Here is a 25,750-nt window from a genome sequence, read left to right as displayed (position 1 = left end):
GTATAAATTATTTAGAGCTAAGCATACGTAGAAGGCAATATAACTAACGAACTGAGTACAAACAGTTAAACTCCGCCCAACCCAAGGTTAGGAAAAGACTGTTGTTACTTTATGAGAACAGACCCTCTTCTTAAGGAGCAGATCAGTACGTGAGAGTGAATCAAAGAAACACAGCATTTGAAAAGTCAGCTAGTCCAAGCCTCTTGATCGCACATACAGAAGCTGAAGCCCAGATAGGTTGAGTTACTTGCTAAAGGGCCCAATGTCCTGACTCAAGGACTAGCATTTTTCACTCAGTCGCAAGACACAATCAACTGCAGTAACTTGGAAAGAGATGGGGAAAAAATGAAGAAATCAATTATATAGTTCCTCATCTTTAAGTACAGAAATAGCCGTGACAAAATTACACGTATTGAGGGAAAATTGAAGTGCAGAGTTTAAAATGTCAATAATCCACAGGGAAACTGGAGACCATTTAAAACATTCATATTAAATCTCTCTAGAAAAGACATTAAAAGATCTCCAATCAAAATGTGAATTTTATAATAGACATGGTATGATACAATTTATAATAGATATGGTAGGAACCTTTCCCTTTCACGGGAAAGCTTCGGCTGGGAAAAAGGAATTGTTCTTGAAAATGGGGCCTGTGCTATTGCAGACACTGTGCTCAACCTAGGTCCACCGAATGCTCTGATGTCATCACTGAGGTCACAGAATTCCACTGTGAGCCTGGCAACCTTGCAAACATAACAGCCCTGGTGAGCACTAGGCACTACTGCTGGTTCACCAAGTGGTACAAGTTTTTCAGCCATTTAGGAGACTTGACTATTTTTGTTTGTATTGAATCATTTCAACGGATTGCCCAAGAGCCAAGAAGGGCCAACCTGTAGGGAAGAGGAGGAGTTGGACATCTCTTGAGGCATCTTCTAAGGGAGACTTCTAGTTGGTACGATGGAACGGCGACAAAAGAGGAAACATCTGGAAAATGAAGAGTCCCAGGAAACTGCCGAGAACGGAGGAGGTATGTGGGGGGCAACTTGTCTGGGGCACATGGGTTTCTGCCAAACTGAAGCTTCTCTAGGAAGCGGGGGACTGAGAACGTGTCACCTGTGAAGCAGGGAGCGAGAGACCTTGTCTCACTGATGCTGCCGTATCTATCCGGAGGGTCCCTGTGGTGTGAGACGGCACAGAACGGCCAGATGCCCCCTGGGAGATGGGAGGTCAGCTCCGCTGGTCTGAGGACTCTCTCCTGGGGCAGCCGGGCCTGGAGCTTTGTCGGACTCACAGCAGGCTGCATCCTGCTTGCACAGACCTAGAGGTGCAGCTTTTCTCAGTCCCCGATTTCTCTCTTATGCTCTTGGATCTTTCCTAGGGGTCATGAGGTGGGGGATGTGAAGGATGCAAGGATGCTGAGAGAGACCCATGAGTTGCTTGGCCTCTTTTACCAAAGTGGAAAGAGAAGCCCCATGAGTTGAAGGCCCTGTTGAAAAATATCTTGACAAGTGGAATGCACTTTGAAAGAAGATTGTTTGTCTAGGGATGGTGTCATATTGAAAGCAAGGAGGTTTTATTCCTTCAACAGGAAGAATTTCCCAAAGGAGATCAAGGGAAGGGAAGGGTTTTCCAGAGACTGAGACCGCGTGAGCGGGGGTGAGAAATGGCCTCAGGGTCCTGCGGGGAGCTCTGAGAGCCACGGGCCACGTGGTGCCTGCGTGCATTAAATGTAGGCGAGTAGCTTGCCCTGGGAGAGGGGTGGTCACCCCAGAGCTCCAGCTAGAGGCCTCTGCCCCAGATTAGAGCCCAGTAGCTCCTACCAGGCCCAGGGCCCTGGAGACTGTAGGATGGGCCCTGGGAATGGAGCTCTAGACAGCAGGCAGATTTCCAGGCAGTGGCTGGGACAGGCTGGGGAAGGCAATGACTGCCCCTGACCATTCAGAATATTTTGCCCTATGTTCCTGTGTGTGTGTGTGTGTGAGTGTGTGTGTGTGTGTGTGTGTGTGTGTGTGTGTGTGGTAGTGCAGAGAAGAGCGAGATGAATGGGGGTAGAGTGCTTACCAGATATAAAGTCTGCGTGGTAAAGTTCTTGTCACCCTGCCTGGACCTGGCTGACACTCGGTGTACGTAAGAGTGTATACAGAATTCTTGTTAGGGGTGTTTTATGAGACAGTAACTCATACACCCATGTACACTCTGATACAGCAAAAATATCACACACCCCACATATAACTTCTTTAGTAAACCACACAGAGCACATGGAGGTATATACACGCATCCCTCCTGTACTACATTCTCATACAACCCACCTGTATCACAATCCTCTCCTCCAACACCAAACGCTGGAGATGAGATATGTATATAGACACACACACTATATATATAGGACACACACACACACACACACACACACTATATACATGTATCTCCTCAACTCTTGCACAAACACAGCTAACTTCAGCCATCTCTAAATACCTCTATAAGAACCAGTCACGTGTCATACACACCACACTTATAACACATTCTTGCGTAATGCCAGACCCGCTTTGTACAAACCACAGTAAACCACAGTCTCAGTAACCCATGTCAGGATTGCCAGAGAAAATATGGGCTATCCAGTTCAATTTGAATTCCAGATAAACAACAAGTAATTTTTCAGTATCCGTATGTCCCACATATTGTATGGGCTATACTTACACTAAAACTAAGTCAGGCCAAATACTGCATGGGAATACTTACACTAAAAGATTATTCTGGGTTTATCTGAAACTGAAATTTAACTGGGTGCCTTGTATTCTTGTTCGCTAAGTCTGGCAACCCTTATATACTTACCACCAGCTGATGTATTATATATTTATTGTAGTTTTGTTTAGTGTGTGTCTTCCCCTACTAGAATGTGCAGCGTTACCAAAGACTACAACAATGGAAGAGTGCCGGATACACAGGAGTAGCTGCTTACTGAATCTTGGTGAATGAATGAATGAACACACACCATAAATACAAGCCACACCATGTAATGAGGAAACGTTACATGTCCCAGAATTCCTGACTTGTGAACAGAAACCATGCACACAAAGGCCACAGACACAGATAGACACGTCTGCACTGTGCTCCCCATGCCAACCCCACACTTACCACAGACTTAACTGATACACATCACTCACTCTTCCCACACACTCACAGTCACCACCGAGGCCTACATTACCAACTAGACAGTGAGAGAATAAGTATTGATTGGAATTAAATCCTGGAGGATCCACTGGGAACCACACTCTCAACTGTGTGTATTCACTGCACCTGACACGTGTCACACACTCAGTAAATATTTGTGGACAGAGGACTGAGGAACCCACCCTGAGCCTTTCATTCCTCCCTCAGGAATCTCGAAGTCACAAGAGGATCCCCCTCGGCTTGGATCCACTGTGGTGGCCCAAGGCTGCAGCCCAGGGGCAGTGGGGGTCTCCTCTGCCTCTAAATACTTCTTCTGTACTTCTACTCTGCGCAAGCTCGGCTACGCTGGTAAGGGCGTGGGGCTCCTCAGGTGACGGGGTGCTTGGCTGTGAAGCAGGAGGCACACAGATCCCAGGGAGGCTGAGAGGAAATCCAGGGTCATCAGAGGTGATGAGGGCTCTGTGGAGGAGCCTGGGCAGGATGGCTGAGCTGTTCCGAGGGCGTGGATGCCAGCTGAGTCTGGGGGTGTGTGTGTGAATACTGCTACTACCATGGTGGGGAAGTCAAGGAGCAGGGGCCCGAAAGGTCTGGGCTTGAGGTGGAGGGAAGAGGGACCAGATTAAGCATCTTCAGAGGAAAATGTAGGCTTTGTCTTTGCCTTTGCTTCCAGAGAAGGACAGAGTTCTGCATCATACACCTCCAGCCTGAGAGCAGGACCATCCAGCTCAGGTGCACACAGCTCACACATACACGCGCCCTCCAGGCACAGCCCTTCTCAGTGCACATCAACCCCAAGCACGTGCTCCACAGTACTCTCCTGCACCACAGCCCCATTCCACAAGGAATGCACCACCGATATTCCCAAACTCACACTCCTCATCGTACACGCATCCAGCCGCATCCCTCACATACTACAGCCCTCACCACCATACTCCACACCCCTGTATACAGACACCGCTCCAGTATACCCCCCCACGCACATGAAAAGCCCACAGATGACACCAGATACACCACTCCGTCCTACGGCCAACGGACACCAAGCTCACGACATTGCTATGTCGTGCCAATGTCCCTCTCTCGTCTACCACACCTGCTCCCTCAGCTTCCGGCATGGCCCATGCATGTTATTATGATTTTAATTTCCTTTTTCAGGAATCCGGAGATTTCATCGAGACACTGCCCAGCCTAGACCACCCCTAGCCCAGGATCAGGAAGAAGGAGAGACCGCTTCCCCATCACACTGTGTCTCCTCCTCACCCTCTTCACCCTGTAAGAACTATCTGCACCCAGACAAAGAGGAAAGGGGCATGAAAATATACTACATGCAGGTACAAGTGAACAAGGGTGTCGCTGTCTCCTGGAAGACAAAGAAACCCTTGGAGTTGCCTGAAAAGCAGCTGAGGATAGAAGAAGTGACCCTTCCTGAGGATGTGTGCGCAGTAGCCACTGACCCCTCTTCTGATGTGTCCACCGAAAGCCTCCTGTCTGACAGTGAGCCCACTGGGGAGGAGAAAGAGTATGAGGAAAGGGCAGAGCCAGGCAGCCCATCAGGGCCACCTGCCGTCGAGGAGAGACCCAGCGCCAAGACAGCGGACTGGATGCTGACCATGGAGACCGGCTTCAGGTGCATGGCCTGCTGCCGGGTCTTCCCCACCTTGGAGATCCTCCAGCAGCACGTGAAGGGCGGCATCCTGCAGGGCTTCAGCTGCCGTGCCTTTCATCTCACCATGGCCCAGCGGATGGGCAATGTGGAATCCGAGAGCACCCCTGAGGAAGAGGACGAGGAGGAGGAGGAGGAGAACGAGGAGGAGGAGGAGGAGGAGGAGGAGGAGGAGGAGGAGAAGGAGGTAGAGAAGCAAGAAGAAAAGGAGAATGAGGGAGAGCAGCCCACGGGGGAAGGCCCCAGCCCAAAGAGACCCCGCAGGCAGGGTCTTTTCTCTCCTTTGAGTTCCAAACAGCAACTGAGATTCATGGGACAGAAGATCCTGGAAGACGGTGTGGCCGTCCCTTGGAAGAGGTAAGGCTTGAGGCTGGCAGTCTTCTGAGCCTATGTCACGAGGGCCCAGAGGAGTCTAAGGGAAGGGGCCGCACACATGTGCTGGTTTACCTAATGGCTCTGCAGTTGCATCAAATGGGACACACCCAGCACTAACAAAGGTATTGACCTCTGTTGACGTAAACAAGAAGGTGGAGCCTTTTCCTAGGAGTTTTCTCAGGGTCTGCACGATGGACCTCAACTCTTAGAGGACGTACTGCCAGCAGCTCCTTCTCGGCAGAGAGAGCCAGGAGTGGTCTCAAGAGAGGACAGGGGCCCTTGCAGGACCAGAACTTTGAGGTCTGAGAGCCTTGGGCCTGAGCCGAGATCTCACCCGGACCACTGGACCGAGCCTTCTGTGACAAAGGGGAATATGAAAGAGAGTCACGTGGAAATGAGGTCCCCCGAGATATGGAAATGTTCCAGAACCTTTGTTGCGTGGTAGTAGATCTGGAGCCAAGCTCACTGTGGTGTGTGTGGCTCTGAGCATTAAGGCAATGCTGGAGGGTAACCCTGACCAGCAGAGCTTGGAGTGCTTCTTGTCTCTTCCTGTTCTACCTCATTTGTTTTATCCCTTCCAGGGAGAAGAAAGGACCCTCGGGAGAGTAGCAGACAGAATGCCGTGGTCTGAAGGAGGATGAAGGGACCGGCACTCAGTCTAACATCATATGACAATAGAAGCGTCCTATGCAATAAAGGGCATTTTCCAAACCTTTCCTGGAGCTTTTATTTAAAGACATTTTTCTATCTATGCATCTATCTGTCATCTACATCTGTATCTTTCAAGGTTTGTGAACAAGCTTTCACATAAGCACTAGAGACGTCCGCCAGCATTTTCCAGAAGAGGCCTGCAAATTGCTGGGGACTCCTCACAGATAGGGAACGGCCACAACCCCTGCCACACAGACTATGCGCGTGGCCCTCCTGACGTACTCCCACTCTCTCTCTGAATTTCCCAACGTCTGAGATGAGGGTGCTGGCTGGAGGCAATGATCACGTGCAGGCTGAATCTTCTCCAGATTCTGATTCTCTTCCTGGGCATATCGTCCTTAAGCACAGTCTCCATGTCCCTGGCCACACTGATCTCTCTCCTTCAGTCCTTCCCTCCCTCCCTCTCCTGCCTCCCAGTGCAGAGAATACTTTTTTTGCATTTGAGACGACATTTATTTTTGGTTCACAGAATTCTCACCTGTTCTACTGTGGCCTCCGTTGTGAACATTCCAAAGCTGAGACTTTTCTGTTTTTCTCCCTCATTTCTGCTGAGTCTTTACCTTCCTAATGCAGTGAACTCACAGTGCCTAGCTGACTGGATGGGGAAAAAGATCCAGGGAGCAAAGAGAAATAATAAAAGAATATATCAGTTAATTTTTCATAGTGTTATCCAACTACATATTTTTAAAATTTTGGAATAATATTAGGAATCTTCTCTTTATAAAAAACTGAATTATCGGCCTTCCCTGGTGGAGCAGTGGTTAAGAATATGCCTGCGAATGCAGGGGTCATGGGTTCGAGCCCTGGTCTGGGAACATCCCACGTGCCACGGAGTAACTAAGCCCGCGCGCCACAACTACTGAGCCTGCGCTCTAGAGCCCGTGTGCCACATCAACCGAGCCCACGTGCCACAACTACGGAAGCCTGCGTGCCTAGAGACCATGCTCCGCAACAAGAGAAGCCACTGCAATGAGAAGCCCGTGCACCACAGCCAAGAGGAGCCCCCGCTCACTGCAACTAGAGAACGCCCGCTAGCAGCGACAAAGACCAAATGCAGCCCCAAATAAATTAATTAATTTTTAAAAATTGAATTAGTTTCAAGGGTACAATGTATAAAAGTACAATAAAAGCCCCCCTTCATAACCCCCCAACCCCACTCTCAAGATGGAATCGATATGCTGTGATACAATTTATAGTCGTAGTACTACTCCTCCTCCCACCACATCCGAAATCCTCTGAGCCAGGTGCAGCAGCTTCCTTTCACAATGCTAGGACCCGCCACAAGACACATGATAATCCCTTTGGACATTTCAAGGAGCGGCACCAAGGGAACAGTACCGGGGAAATGCCACTGACAGCTCAGAATATCCATGGCATTTCTAGAGCCTCGGCACTGCTCTCGCTCTGGGAATGAAGGTCCAAAAAGCACATCGGAGAATGTTCATAGTTGTAAACAAGCTCCACCTTTGAAACACAATCTGCATAGAACCACATATACAAGCCTGCACGATGGATGAAGCCAAGGTCTCCTCCATGATTTCCCTTCTGACCACCTTATTGTCTCCTCAACCATAAAAGGTGAACTTGAAACTCAGGACCTTGCCTTGTCACCAGAAACATCCAAGCTTGGATCAGTCTTTCTAAGACCAGATACTTGCTCTCTGAACTATTAGAGACTTGTCACATACACACAGGTAGGACAGGATTATTTCTATCTACCTGGGGACTTGGAGTCTTTCACATTGCTCCTGTTAAAACTCTCACAACAGCAAAACTTTACCTACAAAGGGTTCAAGCTATGACACTCCCAACTTCCACAAACCTCCTCAGCTCTTGTGAGTCACATGCAGCCAATTCCAGGAATTGGAAACATGGTTGTGAGGATGAAACTGACTTTGGGGCTCCCCTTGGATATGGTCTTCCAGACTTACCAAAAGGCCATTAAGAGGAAGGTTTACCCCACCTCAGGGAAACCCGAGGCAGTACTTGCAGTCAAGGGCTGGCCATGGCTTCTGAGCTACATCCAAAAAGAATTTCATACTGTACCTGGATCTGCTGAAGCCATTTCTGACTGTCCGAGAGCCAGCATGTACCACTCCTCAACTGCCTCCATTGTGGATCATCAGTAGGGCTGTCAGATTTAGGACATAAAAATACAGGATACCCAGTTAAACTTGAACTTCACATGAATAATAAGTCATTATTTTTAGTATAAGTAGATCCTATGAACTATTTGGGGCATACTTATCTTCAAAATGTACTCGTTGTTTTTCAAACATTCATATTTAACTAAACAGTCTATATTTTATCTGTCAACCCTACTCAGCAGAAATGATGGAGGCTCATAGAGATCCAGGAGACGCCTCAGCGCCTCCTCAGCTTTTATTTCTACGTCCTGGACAGCGAGCACGAACCTTCCACTCCCAGTCAGTGGCTAGAATGGAGGATATTCTCTGTTTTAGAGCTTTTTCTACTTGTCATTGTTATTATCTTCCTTATGTTAAAGAGATGTTTATTTTTTCCCAATCTCAATAGCTCACCCAAAAGTATTTCAAAGTTCATTAGAGAAGGGAAAAACAATATGGTTCTGAAAAGTGAAGGAAACCGCCTGGTGTTTAGTAAAGAAGTAGTAGGGAGACTGAAAAAGCCAAACTTAATAAGCAGATCTCTCCAAGGGTATTTTCAGAGCTTGATACCCTCCCACACCCTGAAAATATTATTACATCAAGAATGTAGAACTGCTAACCAAATGTAAGGCTCCCATATGATTCTATCAAACTGAGGATGCTTCTTTACTAAGCAGTGAGCACACTTGCTGTCCCAGGGACCTTGGCAGTTGCAACGTAGGGCTCTTCCCTTTGGGATGGAAACAGCAAGTTTTCCTGTGGTCTACACGCTGGCCCCAAAAATACTACACTCCCAATACTTGTCAACTTTAAGTATTTTTCTACATATCTCCATTTTTCTGTTACTATTTGGACTATATCCTAGACTTGACACTACATAAATTGCATTCAAGAAGCTATTTTTAAAAGTTGGTAGGAAACCTTAAATCTATGGCTTGCAGTCCCTGGCTTACTTTCATCCAGGTGCATAAGGGTTTTCAAAAGTAGTCAGGTTACTTACCCTGTATCACAGCCCCACGCTTGTGTCACAGATATAAAAATGGAACATGATATTTAAGGTTTTAGTTGCCAAATCATCAAGCCTCCCAGACAGAGGCAATAGAGCAAAATGATTACAGAGGCATGGATTTTGATTTGCTCCAGTGTCTTGGGCAAGTCACTTGGCCTCTGTATTTATTTGTACTTATCTGCACTTATCTGTCACTTGGGGGTCATAATTGTACCTGGTCCATGGGTACGCTGTACAAATGATCTGTAAAGTAGTTACAAGAAACCGACACAGAGTAAGCACTCCACAGACATTGGCTATTAGCTATTGGAAATATTTCTCCGTGAAACAGATGACATTATCCGTGGATGACTCGGTGGGAGACAGTGAATCACAGAATCACAGCATGTTGAAAGTGACCTAGTTCACACTCTAATGTGAAAAGAAGAAAAGTGTGCATGGGTAGAAAATGTCTGAAACTTTACACAACAAAGAGTTCATCATGTTAACTTGGAGGATTAGAATAAATCAGGAAAGGAGGAAAGAAAAACTTGAGTGTAATTCAATTTCTCTATCATTTGTGTTTCTACACTGAGACTCTGAATACACTGGAAGTGCAATTTTTTTTAATGTGGCGGGATAAAGGTTTTCAAGTTTTCCTGATCCATCCGTATTATTATCTCAGAATTGCTGGCATTTCTTGCCATCTTTGGATCTACACCCATGTGAGTCAGTGGGCCATTCTGGACGGAGGAGATAATAGAGCAGAAGTGAAGTGAGAGAAAAGGAGAGACAAGATTTTCTCTTTTCTCTTCAAAGAGGAAAGGTCTTTGGAATGGGAACAACTCACAACCAAACTTTGGGGAAAGGATGTGATGGAAAATGAGACAAACATCCTACCCCTGTGATGAGAAGGATTCCCTGGGCTGGATGGAGGGAGGTCACAGGTGGCTGGACAAGGAAACCAACTAGGGAGAAACACACACAAGTGCAGAGAAAACACCCTGAGGCCACTCAGCCTGACTCCATGCAAACATGTGTCCAGCAGACAGCCCTTCACCTGTGGCTCCCCAGCAAGACAGGTACCTCGGGGGTGCCAACTCATTCTGAGTCCATTATGCCTGGCCATTCATAAACCGCTGTCTAACGTGTGAGGAATAAACTCTCAATGTTTATGAGGAAATTGGGGAAGGAGATTGAAAGGTTACTTAAACGAAAAAAAAAGAAGTTCAGGAAGGCAGGATGGTAGAGAGACAAGAAAAAGACCTTAAAAGATAGAAAGGATTTGCCAAAGAAGAGAAAGCAAAAGAAATGATTCCGAATGGGTTAACCTGCAGCTAGGAAGTTAAGGAAGATTATTGATGGGTGAAGACTATGGAATAAAGTGAATAAAATTTCTCAGAAGTTGCTGAGAATATGGTAAGCAGCATGATTATCAAATTATGAATTGGCTGCAATGGCATTCTAGGGGGACACTAGGAAGGTGAAGCAAATGTTCCTGAGATGACAGTAGCAGGTGGAAAGTTGTTTCAGGGGAAGATCAGTCTTGCAGAGGGTGTATCAGAGGAGGGCAAGTGTGAGCAAGCAAGGAAATACTAAGTGTATACGGTTCCTTCACTGAGTGCACCCAGCCCCGCGGTCAGCCTTGAGAACAAGCAGGACTTCAGGTACTGGAGCTACATTTCATTCATCAAGACTTGAGAAGACACCCTTAACTCAGGTCTTCTCTTCAAACTCCATCTTTCCTTCTTGACCTTCATTTGGCCTCTTCCCTTACCCTCCAGCTGTGGACTGAGGCCACAGAGCAAGATGGGTCACTAGTGTCCTCCATCCCCTGGCGACTGTGGTTCACATCAGTGGAGTACCAAAGGCAATAACCAAGTAACAGACACAAGAGTGTATGAAGAAGAAGAGATTCTGATAAGGCTTTCTGTGACAGTGTGGGCCAAGTCGGCTCTATATGGCTGGTATCACGTGAATTATGAGCAGCCTTAGGGGAGAAGTTCTCAGAAGGCAGAGCCTGGCTCTCGAGAGGCTCTGCGTGCTCACAGCCCACTCCAAGACCTCAGTTACAGCTTCGGCCCCCAATATCTCTCCCTCTGCCTGCTCACAGTTTTTGAAGTCTTCTTTCCTCCACATTTCTCTTGAGAGGTGGAGGAGGAAGATGAGCTTCAGGCCAGCTCAGACTCCCCTGGGATCCCAGCAGGATGCCTATCATTAACCTCCCACCTTCTAGGAAGCTCCTAAGATCTTCACATTTGGGGCAGTTCTCATTTCAGCTGTGCTTCAAATTGCTGGCTGGAGACGGCCTGTTGGAAGGTGGCTAAAAGCAAGTAGCAATCCTTCGGGCAGCCTGGCCGTTCTCGACTGTCAGTCATCTTCAGGGATATTCTAGGAAATGTTGTTTGTTCTAGAGAAGGGAGGGAAACAATCCAATTGTCCAATAATGCTTGAATGGAAAATAAATGATGCTATATGCATGTGATCACATAATATCAAACAGTCAAAAATCAAAGACCTAGATCTATATGGATTCACGTGGATAAATCCTGAAAACATAATATTGATTGAAAGAAAATAAGATAAACAATGTTAGATTGTGATAACAGGTATGTAAGTGTTTAAATATTTAAATCAATTCAACATATTGCTTCTATATATAGAGATGCAAGAAAATAAACTTTATCCAAAGAACACATTATTTACATTTAATATGCTCATTTATCTAGGAGACCCAAAAGAACCCACAGATAAACTAGCAGGAACTAATAAGACGGTTCAACAAGGCACACACATACAAGATCAATAAATTTTAAAAGTCAATCAGGCTCCTCTACACTGGCGATAACAAATTAGAAACTATAAAAGAAAATAAGAAAAAAAGAAGATCTAAAAATTGTCACAAGAGCCGTATAAATTATTTAGAGCTAAGCATACGTAGAAGGCAATATAACTAACGAACTGAGTACGAACAGTTAAACTCCGCCCAACCCAAGGTTAGGAAGAGACTGTTGTTACTTTATGAGAACAGACCCTCTTCTTAAGGAGCAGATCAGTAAGTGAGAGTGAATCAAAGAAACACAGCATTTGAAAAGTCAGCTAGTCCAAGCCTCTTGATCGCACATACAGAAGCTGAAGCCCAGATAGGTTGAGTTACTTGCTAAAGGGCCCAATGTCCTGACTCAAGGACTAGCATTTTTCACTCAGTCGCAAGACACAATCAAATGCAGTACCTTGGAAAGAGATGGGGAAAAAATGAAGAAATCAATTATATAGTTCCTCATCTTTAAGTACAGAAATAGCCGTGACAAAATTACACGTATTGAGGGAAAATTGAAGTGCAGAGTTTAAAATGTCAATAATCCACAGGGAAACTGGAGACCATTTAAAACATTCATATTAAATCTCTCTAGAAAAGACATTAAAAGATCTCCAATCAAAATGTGAATTTTATAATAGACATGGTATGATACAATTTATAATAGATATGGTAGGAACCTTTCCCTTTCACGGGAAAGCTTCGGCTGGGAAAAAGGAATTGTTCTTGAAAATGGGGCCTGTGCTATTGCAGACACTGTGCTCAACCTAGGTCCACCGAATGCTCTGATGTCATCACTGAGGTCACAGAATTCCACTGTGAGCCTGGCAACCTTGCAAACATAACAGCCCTGGTGAGCACTAGGCACTACTGCTGGTTCACCAAGTGGTACAAGTTTTTCAGCCATTTAGGAGACTTGACTATTTTTGTTTGTATTGAATCATTTCAACGGATTGCCCAAGAGCCAAGAAGGGCCAACCTGTAGGGAAGAGGAGGAGTTGGACATCTCTTGAGGCATCTTCTAAGGGAGACTTCTAGTTGGTACGATGGAACGGCGACAAAAGAGGAAACATCTGGAAAATGAAGAGTCCCAGGAAACTGCCGAGAACGGAGGAGGTATGTGGGGGGCAACTTGTCTGGGGCACATGGGTTTCTGCCAAACTGAAGCTTCTCTAGGAAGCGGGGGACTGAGAACGTGTCACCTGTGAAGCAGGGAGCGAGAGACCTTGTCTCACTGATGCTGCCGTATCTATCCGGAGGGTCCCTGTGGTGTGAGACGGCACAGAACGGCCAGATGCCCCCTGGGAGATGGGAGGTCAGCTCCGCTGGTCTGAGGACTCTCTCCTGGGGCAGCCGGGCCTGGAGCTTTGTCGGACTCACAGCAGGCTGCATCCTGCTTGCACAGACCTAGAGGTGCAGCTTTTCTCAGTCCCCGATTTCTCTCTTATGCTCTTGGATCTTTCCTAGGGGTCATGAGGTGGGGGATGTGAAGGATGCAAGGATGCTGAGAGAGACCCATGAGTTGCTTGGCCTCTTTTACCAAAGTGGAAAGAGAAGCCCCATGAGTTGAAGGCCCTGTTGAAAAATATCTTGACAAGTGGAATGCACTTTGAAAGAAGATTGTTTGTCTAGGGATGGTGTCATATTGAAAGCAAGGAGGTTTTATTCCTTCAACAGGAAGAATTTCCCAAAGGAGATCAAGGGAAGGGAAGGGTTTTCCAGAAACTGAGACCGCGTGAGCGGGGGTGAGAAATGGCTTCAGGGTCCTGCGGGGAGCTCTGAGAGCCACGGGCCACGTGGTGCCTGCGTGCATTAAATGGAGGCGAGTAGCTTGCCCTGGGAGAGGGGTGGTCACCCCAGAGCTCCAGCTAGAGGCCTCTGCCCCAGATTAGAGCCCAGTAGCTCCTACCAGGCCCAGGGCCCTGGAGACTGTAGGATGGGCCCTGGGAATGGAGCTCTAGACAGCAGGCAGATTTCCAGGCAGTGGCTGGGACAGGCTGGGGAAGGCAATGACTGCCCCTGACCATTCAGAATATTTTGCCCTATGTTCCTGTGTGTGTGTGTGTGAGTGTGTGTGTGTGTGTGTGTGTGTGTGTGTGTGTGGTAGTGCAGAGAAGAGCGAGATGAATGGGGTTAGAGTGCTTACCAGATATAAAGTCTGCGTGGTAAAGTTCTTGTCACCCTGCCTGGACCTGGCTGACACTCGGTGTACGTAAGAGTGTATACAGAATTCTTGTTAGGGGTGTTTTATGAGACAGTAACTCATACACCCATGTACACTCTGATGCAGCAAAAATATCACACACCCCACATATAACTTCCTTAGTAAACCACACACAGCACATGGAGGTATATACACGCATCCCTCCTATACTACGTTCTCATACAAACCACCTGTATCACAATCCTCTCCTCCAACACCAAACGCTGGAGATGAGATATGTATATAGACACACACACTATATATATAGGACACACACACACACACACACACACACACACTATATACATGTATCTCTTCAACACTTGCACAAACACAACTAACTTCAGCCATCTCTAAATACCTCTATAAGAACCAGTCACGTGTCATACACACCACACTTATAACACATTCTTGAGTAATGCCAGACCCGCTTTGTACAAACCACAGTAAACCACAGTCTCAGTAACCCATGTCAGGATTGCCAGAGAAAATATGGGCTATCCAGTTCAATTTGAATTCTAGATAAAGAACAAGTAATTTTTCAGTATCCGTATGTCCCAAATATTGTATGGGCTATACTTACACTAAAACTAAGTCAGGCCAAATACTGCATGGGAATACTTACACTAAAAGATTATTCTGGGTTTATCTGAAACTGAAATTTAACTGGGTGCCTTGTATTCTTGTTCGCTAAGTCTGGCAACCCTTATATACTTACCACCAGCTGATGTATTATATATTTATTGTAGTTTTGTTTAGTGTGTGTCTTCCCCTACTAGAATGTGCAGCGTTACCAAGGACTACAACAATGGAAGAGTGCCGGATACACAGGAGTAGCTGCTTACTGAATCTTGGTGAATGAATGAATGAACACACACCATAAATACAAGCCACACCATGTAATGAGGAAACGTTACATGTCCCAGAATTCCTGACTTGTGAACAGAAACCATGCACACAAAGGCCACAGACACAGATAGACACGTCTGCACTGTGCTCCCCATGCCAACCCCACACTTACCACAGACTTAACTGATACACATCACTCACTCTTCCCACACACTCACAGTCACCACCGAGGCCTACATTACCAACTAGACAGTGAGAGAATAAGTATTGATTGGAATTAAATCCTGGAGGATCCACTGGGAACCACACTCTCAGCTGTGTGTATTCACTGCACCTGACACGTGTCACACACTCAGTAAATATTTGTGGACAGAGGACTGATGAACCCACCCTGAGCCTTTCATTCCTCCCTCAGGAATCTCGAAGTCACAAGAGGATCCCCCTCGGCTTGGATCCACTGTGGTGGCCCAAGGCTGCAGCCCAGGGGCAGTGGAGGTCTCCTCTGCCTCTAAATACTTCTTCTGTACTTCTACTCTGCGCAAGCTCAGCTACGCTGGTAAGGGCGTGGGGCTCCTCAGGTGACGGGGTGCTTGGCTGTGAAGCAGGAGGCACACAGATCCCAGGGAGGCTGAGAGGAAATCCAGGGTCATCAGAGGTGATGAGGGCTCTGTGGAGGAGCCTGGGCAGGATGGCTGAGCTGTTCCGAGGGCGTGGATGCCAGCTGAGTCTGGGGGTGTGTGTGTGAATACTGCTACTACCATGGTGGGGAAGTCAAGGAGCAGGGGCCGGAAAGGTCTGGGCTTGAGGTGGAGGGAAGAGGGACCAGATTAAGCATCTTCAGAGGAAAATGTAGGCTTTGTCTTTGCCTTTGCTTCCAGAGAAGGACAGAGTTCTGCATCATACACCTCCAGCCTGAGAGCAGGACCATCCAGCTCAGGTGCACACAGCTCACACATACACGTGCCCTCCAGGCACAGCCCTTCTCAGTGCACATCAACCCCAAGCACGTGCTCCACAGTACTCTCCTGCACCACAGCCCCATTCCACAAGGAATGCACCACCGATATTCCCAAACTCACACTCCTCATCGTACACGCATCCAGCCGCATCCCTCACATACTACAGCCCTCACCACCATACTCCACACCCCTGTATACAGACACCGCTCCAGTATACCCCCCCACGCACATGAAAAGCCCACAGATGACACCAGATACACCACTCCGTCCTACGGCCAACGGACACCAAGCTCACGACATTGCTATGTCGTGCCAATGTCCCTCTCTCGTCTACCACACCTGCTCCCTCAGCTTCCGGCATGGCCCATGCATGTTATTATGATTTTAATTTCCTTTTTCAGGAATCCGGAGATTTCATCGAGACACTGCCCAGCCTAGACCACCCCTAGCCCAGGATCAGGAAGAAGGAGAGACCGCTTCCCCATCACACTGTGTCTCCTCCTCACCCTCTTCACCCTGTAAGAACTATCTGCACCCAGACAAAGAGGAAAGGGGCATGAAAATACACTACATGCAGGTACAAGTGAACAAGGGTGTCGCTGTCTCCTGGAAGACAAAGAAACACTGGGAGTTGCCTGAAAAGCAGCTGAGGATAGAAGAAGTGACCCTTCCTGAGGATGTGTGCGCAGTAGCCACTGACCCCTCTTCTGATGTGTCCACCGAAAGCCTCCTGTCTGACAGTGAGCCCACTGGGGAGGAGAAAGAGTATGAGAAAAGGGCAGAGCCAGGCAGCCCATCAGGGCCACCTGCCGTCGAGGAGAGACCCAGCGCCAAGACAGCGGACTGGATGCTGACCATGGAGACCGGCTTCAGGTGCATGGCCTGCTGCCAGGTCTTCCCCACCTTGGAGATCCTCCAGCAGCACGTGAAGGGCGGCGTCCTGCAGGGCTTCAGCTGCCGTGCCTTTCATCTCACCATGGCCCAGCGGATGGGCAATGTGGAATCCGAGAGGACCCCTGAGGAAGAGGACGAGGAGGAGGAGGAGGAGAACGAGGAGGAGGAGGAGGAGGAGGAGGAGGAGGAGGAGGAGGAGGAGGAGGAGAAGGAGGTAGAGAAGCAAGAAGAAAAGGAGAATGAGGGAGAGCAGCCCACGGGGGAAGGCCCCAGCCCAAAGAGACCCCGCAGGCAGGGTCTTTTCTCTCCTTTGAGTTCCAAACAGCAACTGAGATTCATGGGACAGAAGATCCTGGAAGACGGTGTGGCCGTCCCTTGGAAGAGGTAAGGCTTGAGGCTGGCAGTCTTCTGAGCCTATGTCACGAGGGCCCAGAGGAGTGTAAGGGAAGGGGCCGCACACATGTGCTGGTTTACCTAATGGCTCTGCAGTTGCATCAAATGGGACACACCCAGCACTAACAAAGGCATTGACCTCTGTTGACGTAAACAAGAAGGTGGAGCCTTTTCCTAGGAGTTTTCTCAGGGTCTGCACGATGGACCTCAACTCTTAGAGGACGTACTGCCAGCAGCTCCTTCTCAGCAGAGAGAGCCAGGAGTGGTCTCAAGAGAGGACAGGGGCCCTTGCAGGACCAGAACTTTGAGGTCTGAGAGCCTTGGGCCTGAGCCGAGATCTCACCCGGACCACTGGACCGAGCCTTCTGTGACAAAGGGGAATATGAAAGAGAGTCACGTGGAAATGAGGTCCCCCGAGATATGGAAATGTTCCAGAACCTTCGTTGCGGGGTAGTTGATCTGGAGCCAAGCTCACTGTGGTGTGTGTGGCTCTGAGCATTAAGGCAATGCTGGAGGGTAACCCTGACCAGCAGAGCTTGGAGTGCTTCTTGTCTCTTCCTGTTCTACCTCATTTGTTTTATCCCTTCCAGGGAGAAGAAAGGACCCTCGGGAGAGTAGCAGACAGAATGCCGTGGTCTGAAGGAGGATGAAGGGACCGGCACTCAGTCTAACATCATATGACAATAGAAGCGTCCTATGCAATAAAGGCCATTTTCCAAACCTTTCCTGGAGCTTTTATTTTTTTTTTTTTTTTTTTTTTTTTTTTTTTTTTGCCTTATAACAAATTTAATCAGTTATACATATACATATGTTTCCATATCCCCTCCCTTTTGCGTCTCCCTCCCACCCTCCCTATCCCACCCCTCCAGACGGTCACAAAGCACCGAGCTGATCTCCCTGTGCTATGCGGCTGCTTCCCACTAGCTATCTACCTTACGTTTGGTAGTGTATATATGTCCATGCCGCTCTTTCACTTTGTCACAGCTTACCCTTCCCCCTCCCCATATCCTCAAGTCCATTCTCTAGTAGGTCTGGGTCTTTATTCCTGTTTTACCCCTAGGTTCTTCATGACATTTTTTTTTCTTAAATTCCATATATATGTGTTAGCATACAGTATTTGTCTTTCTCTTTCTGACTTACTTCACTCTGTATGACAGACTCTAGGTCTATCCACCTCATTACAAATAGCTCAATTTCATTTCTTTTTATGGCTGAGTAATATTCCATTGTATATATGTGCCACATCTTCTTTATCCATTCATCCGATGATGGACACTTAGGTTGTTTCCATCTCCGGGCTATTGTAAATAGGGCTGCTATGAACATTTTGGTACATGTCTCTTTTTGAATTATGGTTTTCTCAGGGTATATGCCCAGTAGTGGGATTGCTGGGTCATATGGTAGTTCTATTTGTAGTTTTTTAAGGAACCTCCATACCGTTCTCCATAGCGGCTGTACCAATTCACATTCCCACCAGCAGTGCAAGAGTGTTCCCTTTTTTCCACACCCTCTCCAGCATTTATTGTTTCTAGATTTTTTGATGATGGCCATTCTGACTGGTGTGAGATGATATCTCATTGTAGTTTTGATTTGCATTTCTCTAATGAGTAAAGATGTTGAGCATCCTTTCATGTGTTTGTTGGCAGTCTGTATATCTTCTGTGGAGAAATGTCTATTTAGGTCTTCTGCCCATTTTTGGATTGGGTTGTTTGTTTTTTTGTTATTGAGCTGCATGAGCTGCTTATAAATTTTGGAGATTAATCCTTTGTCAGTTGCTTCATTTGCAAATATTTTCTCCCATTCTGAGGGTTGTCTTTTGGTCTTGTTTATGGTTTCCTTTGCTGTGCAAAAGCTTTTAAGTTTCATTAGGTCCCATGTGTTTATTTTTGTCTTTATTTCCATTTCTCTAGGAGGTGGGTCAAAAAGGATCTTGCTGTGATTTATGTCATAGAGTGTTCTGCCTATGTTTTCCTCTAAGAGTTTGATAGTGTCTGGCCTTACATTTAGGTCTTTAATCCATTTTGAGCTTATTTTTGTGTATGGTGTTAGGGAGTGATCTAATCTCATACTTTTACATGTACCTGTCCAGTTTTCCCAACACCACTTATTGAAGAGACTGTCCTTTCTCCACTGTACATTCCTGCCTCCTTTATCAAAGATAAGGTGACCATATGTCCGTGGGTTTATCTCTGGGCTTTCTATCCTGTTCCATTGATCTATCTTTCTGTTTTTGTGCCAGTACCATACTGTCTTGATTACTGTAGCTTTGTAGTATAGTCTGAAGTCAGGGAGCCTGATTCCTCCAGCTCCATTTTTCGTTCTCAAGATTGCTTTGGCTATTCGGGGTCTTTTGTGTTTCCATACAAATTGTGAAATTTTTTGTTCTAGTTCTGTGAAAAATGCCAGTGGTAGTTTGATAGGGATTGCATTGAATCTGTAGATGGCTTTGGGTAGTAGAGTCATTTTCACAATGTTGATTCTTCCAATCCAAGAACATGGTACATCTCTCCATCTATTTGTATCATCTTTAATTTCTTTCATCAGTGTCTTATAATTTTCTGCATACAGGTCTTTTGTCTCCTTAGGTAGGTTTATTCCTAGATATTTTATTCTTTTTGTTGCAATGGTAAATGGGAGTGTTTCCTTGATTTCACTTTCAGATTTTTCATCATTAGTATATAGGAATGCCAGAGATTTCTGTGCATTAATTTTGTATCCTGCAACTTTACCAAATTCATTGATTAGCTCTAGTAGTTTTCTGGTAGCATCTTTAGGATTCTCTATGTATAGTATCATGTCATCTGCAAACAGTGACAGCTTTACTTCTTCTTTTCCGATTTGGATTCCTTTTATTTCCTTTTCTTCTCTGATTGCTGTGGCTAAAACTTCCAAAACTAGGTTGAATAAGAGTGGTGAGAGTGGGCAACCTTGTCTTGTTCCTGATCTTAGTGGAAATGGTTTCAGTTTTTCACCATTGAGGACGATGCTGGCCGTGGGTTTGTCATATATGGCCTTTATTATGTTGAGGAAAGTTCCCTCTATGCCTACTTTCTGCAGGGTTTTTATCATAAATGGGTGTTGAATTTTGTCGAAAGCTTTCTCTGCATCTATTGAGATGATCATATGGTTTTTCTCCTTCAATTTGTTAATATGGTGTATCACGTTGATTGATTTGCGTATATTGAAGAATCCTTGCATTCCTGGAATAAACCCCACTTGATCATGGTGTATGATCCTTTTAATGTGCTGTTGGATTCTGTTTGCTAGTATTTTGTTGAGGATTTTTGCATCTATGTTCATCAGTGATATTGGCCTGTAGTTTTCTTTCTTTGTGACATCCTTGTCTGGTTTTGGTATCAAGGTGATGGTGGCCTCGTAGAATGAGTTTGGGAGTGTTCCTCCCTCTGCTATATTTTGGAAGAGTTTCAGAAGGATAGGTGTTAGCTCTTCTCTAAATGCTTGATAGAATTCGCCTGTGAAGCCATCTGGTCCTGGGCTTTTGTTTGTTGGAAGATTTTTTATCACAGTTTCAATTTCAGTGCTTGTGATTGGTCTGTTCATATTTTCTATTTCTTCCTGAGTCAGTCTTGGCAGGTTGTGCATTTCTAAGAATTTGTCCATTTCTTCCAGGTTGTCCATTTTATTGGCATAGAGTTGCTTATAGTAATCTCTCATGATCTTTTGTATTTCTGCAGTGTCAGTTGTTACTTCTCCTTTTTCATTTCTAATTCTATTGATTTGAGTCTTCTCCCTTTTTTTCTTGATGAGTCTGGCTAATGGTTTATCAATTTTGTTTATCTTCTCAAAGAACCAGCTTTTAGTTTTATTGATCTTTGCTATCGTTTCCTTCATTTCTTTTTCATTTATTTCTGATCTGATTTTTATGATTTCTTTCCTTCTGCTAACTTTGGGATGTTTTTGTTCTTCTTTCTCTAATTGCTTTAGGTGCAAGCTTAGGTTGTTTATTCGAGATGTTTCCTGTTTCTTAAGGTGGGATTGTATTGCTATAAACTTCCCCCTTAGAACTGCTTTTGCTGCGTCCCATAGGTTTTGGGTCGTCGTGTCTCCATTTTCATTTGTTTCTAGGTATTTTTTAATTTCCTCTTTGATTTCTTCAGTGATCACTTCGTTATTAAGTAGTGTATTGTTTAGCCTCCATGTGTTTGTATTTTTTACAGCTCTTTTCCTGTAATTGATATCTAGTCTCATAGCATTGTGGTCGGAAAAGATACTTGATACAATTTCAATTTTCTTAAATTTACCAAGGCTTGATTTGTGACCCAAGATATGATCTATCCTGGAGAATGTTCCATGAGCACTTGAGAAAAATGTGTATTCTGTTGTTTTTGGATGGAATATCCTATAAATATCACTTAAGTCCATCTTGTTTAATGTATCATTTAAAGCTTGTGTTTCCTTATTTATTTTCATTTTGGATGATCTGTCCATTGGTGAAAGTGGGGTGTTAAAGTCCCCTACTATGAGTGTGTTACTGTCAATTTCTCCTTTTATGGCTGTTAGTATTTGCCTTATGTATTGAGGTGCTCCTATGTTGGGTGCATAAATATTTACAATTGTTATATCTTCTTCTTGGATCGATCCCTTGATCATTAGGTAGTGTCCTTCTTTGTCTCTTCTAGTAGTCTTTATTTTAAAGTCTATTTTGTCTGATATGAGAATTGCTACTCCAGCTTTCTTTTGGTTTCCATTTGCATGGAATATCTTTTTCCATCCCCTTACTTTCAGTCTGTATGTGTCTCTAGGTCTGAAGTGGGTCTCTTGTAGACAGCATATAGATGGGTCTTGTTTTTGTATCCATTCAGCCAATCTGTGTCTTTTGGTGGGAGCATTTAGTCCATTTACATTTAAGGTAATTATTGATATGTATGTTCCTGTTCCCATTTTCTTAATTGTTTTGGGTTCATTATTGTAGGTCTTTTACTTCTGTTGTGTTTCTTGCCTAGAGAAGTTCCTTTAGCATTTGTTGTAAAGCTGGTTTGGTGGTGCTGAATTCTCTCAGCTTTTGCTTGTCTGTAAACGTTTTAATTTCTCCATCAAATCTGAATGAGATCCTTGCTGGGTAGAGTAATCTTGGTTGCAGGTTTTTCTCCTTCATCACTTTAATTATGTCCTGCCACTCCCTTCTGGCTTGTAGAGTTTCTGCTGAGAGATCAGCTGTTAGCCTGATGGGGATTCCCTTGTGTGTTATTTGTTGTTTTTGCCTTGCTGCTTTTAATATGATTTCTTTGTGTTTAATTTTTGACAGTTTGATTAATATGTGTCTTGGCGTATTTCTCCTTGGATTTATTCTGTATGGGACTCTCTGTGCCTCCTGGACTTGATTAACTATTTCCTTTCCCATATTAGGGAAGTTTTCAACTATAATCTCTTCAAATATTTTCTCAGTCCCTTTCTTTTTCTCTTCTTCTTCTGGAACCCCTATAATTCGAATGTTGGTGCGTTTAATGTTGTCCCAGAGGTCTCTGAGACTGTCCTCTGTTCGTTTCATTCTTTTTTCTTTATTTTGCTCTGCAGCAGTTATTTCCACTATTTTATCTTCCACCTCACTTATCCGTTCTTCTGCCTCAGTTATTCTGCTATTGATCCCATCTAGAGTATTTTTTATTTCATGTATTGTGTTTTTAATCGATGCTTGATTCATCTTTAGTTCTTCTAGGTCCTTGTTAACTGTTTCTTGCATTTTGTCTATTCTATTTCCAAGATTTTGGATCTGGGAAATAGAATCTTGGATCATCTTTACCATCATTATTCTGAATTCTTTTTCAGGTAGACTGCCTATTACCTCTTCATTTGTTAGATCTGGTGGGTTTTTATCTTGCTCCTTCTCCTGCTGTGTGTTTTTCTGTCTTCTCATTTTGCTTATGTTACTGTGTTTGGGGTCTCCTTTTTGCAGGCTGCAGGTTCAAAGTTCCCGTTGTTATTGGTGTCTGACCCCAGTGGCTAAGGTTGGTTTAGTGGGTTGTGTAGGCTTCCTGGTGGAGGGGACTAGTGCCTGTGTTCTGGTGGATGAGGCTGGATCTTGTCTTTCTGGTGGGCAGGTCCACGTCTGGTGGTGTGTTTTGGGGTGTCTGCGGACTTTTTATGAGTTTAGGCCACCTCTCTGCTAATGGGTGGCGTTGTGTTCCTGTCTTGCTAGTTGTTTGGCTTAGGGTGTCCAGCACTGTAGCCTGCTGGTCGTTGAGTGAAGCTGGGTGCTGGTGTTGAGATGGAGATCTCTGGAAGATTTTTGCCGTTTGATATTATGTGGAGCTGGGAGGTCTCTTGTGGACCAGTGTCCTGAAGTTGGCTCTCCCACCTCAGAGGCACAGCACTGACTCCTGGCTCCTCAATTTGGGATGATGTGTTGTCTATTCATGTATTCCACAGATGCAGGGTACATCAAGTTGATTGTGGAGCTTTAATCCGCTGCTTCTGAGGCTGCTGGGAGAGGTTTCCCTTTCTCTTCTTTGTTCTCACAGCCTGGAGCTTTTATTTAATGACATTTTTCTATCTATGCATCTATCTGTCATCTACATCTGTATCTTTCAAGGTTTGTGAACAAGCTTTCACATAAGCACTAGAGACGTCCGCCAGCATTTTCCAGAAGAGGCCTGCAAATTGCTGGGGACTCCTCACAAATAGGGAACGGCCACAACCCCTGCCACACAGACTATGCGCGTGGCCCTCCTGACGTACTCCCACTCTCTCTCTGAATTTCCCAACGTCTGAGATGAGGGTGCTGGCTGGAGGCAATGATCACGTGCAGGCTGAATCTTCTCCAGATTCTGATTCTCTTCCTGGGCATATCGTCCTTAAGCACAGTCTCCATGTCCCTGGCCACACTGATCTCTCTCCTTCAGTCCTTCCCTCCCTCCCTCTCCTGCCTCCCAGTGCAGAGAATACTTGTTTGCATTTGAGACGACATTTATTTTTGGTTCACAGAATTCTCACCTGTTCTACTGTGGCCTCCGTTGTGAACATTCCAAAGCTGAGACTTTTCTGTTTTTCTCCCTCATTTCTGCTGAGTCTTTACCTTCCTAATGCAGTGAACTCACAGTGCCTAGCTGACTGGATGGGGAAAAAGATCCAGGGAGCAAAGAGAAATAATAAAAGAATATATCAGTTAATTTTTCATAGTGTTATCCAACTACATATTTTTAAAATTTTGGAATAATATTAGGAATCTTCTCTTTATAAAAAACTGAATTATCGGCCTTCCCTGGTGGAGCAGTGGTTAAGAATATGCCTGCGAATGCAGGGGTCATGGGTTCGAGCCCTGGTCTGGGAAGATCCCACGTGCCACGGAGTAACTAAGCCCGCGCGCCACAACTACTGAGCCTGCACTCTAGAGCCCGTGTGCCACATCAACCGAGCCCACGTGCCACAACTACGGAAGCCTGCGTGCCTAGAGACCATGCTCCGCAACAAGAGAAGCCACTGCAATGAGAAGCCCGTGCACCACCGCCAAAAGGAGCCCCCGCTCACTGCAACTAGAGAACGCCCGCTAGCAGCAACAAAGACCCAATGCAGCCCCAAATAAATTAATTAATTTTTAAAAATTGAATTAGTTTCAAGGGTACAATGTATAAAAGTACAATAAAAGCCCCCCTTCATAACACCCCAACCCCACTCTCAAGATGGAATCGATATGCTGTGATACAATTTATAGTCGTAGTACTACTCCTCCTCCCACCACATCCGAAATCCTCTGAGCCAGGTGCAGCAGCTTCCTTTCACAATGCTAGGACCCGCCACAAGACACATGATAATCCCTTTGGACATTTCAAGGAGCGGCACCAAGGGAACAGTACCGGGGAAATGCCACTGACAGCTCAGAATATCCATGGCATTTCTAGAGCCTCGGCACTGCTCTCGCTCTGGGAATGAAGGTCCAAAAAGCACATCGGAGAATGTTCATAGTTGTAAACAAGCTCCACCTTTGAAACACAATCTACATAGAACCACATATACAAGCCTGCATGATGGATGAAGCCAAGGTCTCCTCCATGATTTCCCTTCTGACCACCTTATTGTCTCCTCAACCATAAAAGGTGAACTTGAAACTCAGGACCTTGCCTTGTCACCAGAAACATCCAAGCTTGGATCAGTCTTTCTAAGACAAGATACTTGCTCTCTGAACTATTAGAGACTTGTCACATACACACAGGTAGAACAGGATTATTTCTATCTACCTGGGGACTTGGAGTCTTTCACATTGCTCCTGTTAAAACTCTCACAACAGCAAAACTTTACCTACAAAGGGTTCAAGCTATGACACTCCCAACTTCCACAAACCTCCTCAGCTCTGGTGAGTCACATGCAGCCAATTCCAGGAATTGGAAACATGGTTGTGAGGATGAAACTGACTTTGGGGCTCCCCTTGGATATGGTCTTCCAGACTTACCAAAAGGCCATTAAGAGGAAGGTTTACCCCACCTCAGGGAAACCCGAGGCAGTACTTGCAGTCAAGGGCTGGCCATGGCTTCTGAGCTACATCCAAAAAGAATTTCATACTGTACCTGGATCTGCTGAAGCCATTTCTGACTGTCCGAGAGCCAGCATGTACCGTTCCTCAACTGCCTCCATTGTGGATCATCAGTAGGGCT

The sequence above is a fragment of the Mesoplodon mirus genome (genome assembly GCF_964341445.2).
Source record: "Mesoplodon mirus genome assembly, contig: SUPER_14_unloc_5, whole genome shotgun sequence".
NCBI classification, from domain to species: Eukaryota; Metazoa; Chordata; class Mammalia; order Artiodactyla; family Ziphiidae; genus Mesoplodon; species Mesoplodon mirus.
The sequence above is the reverse complement of the archived record's forward strand: the minus strand, read 5'-3'. Positions refer to the sequence as shown.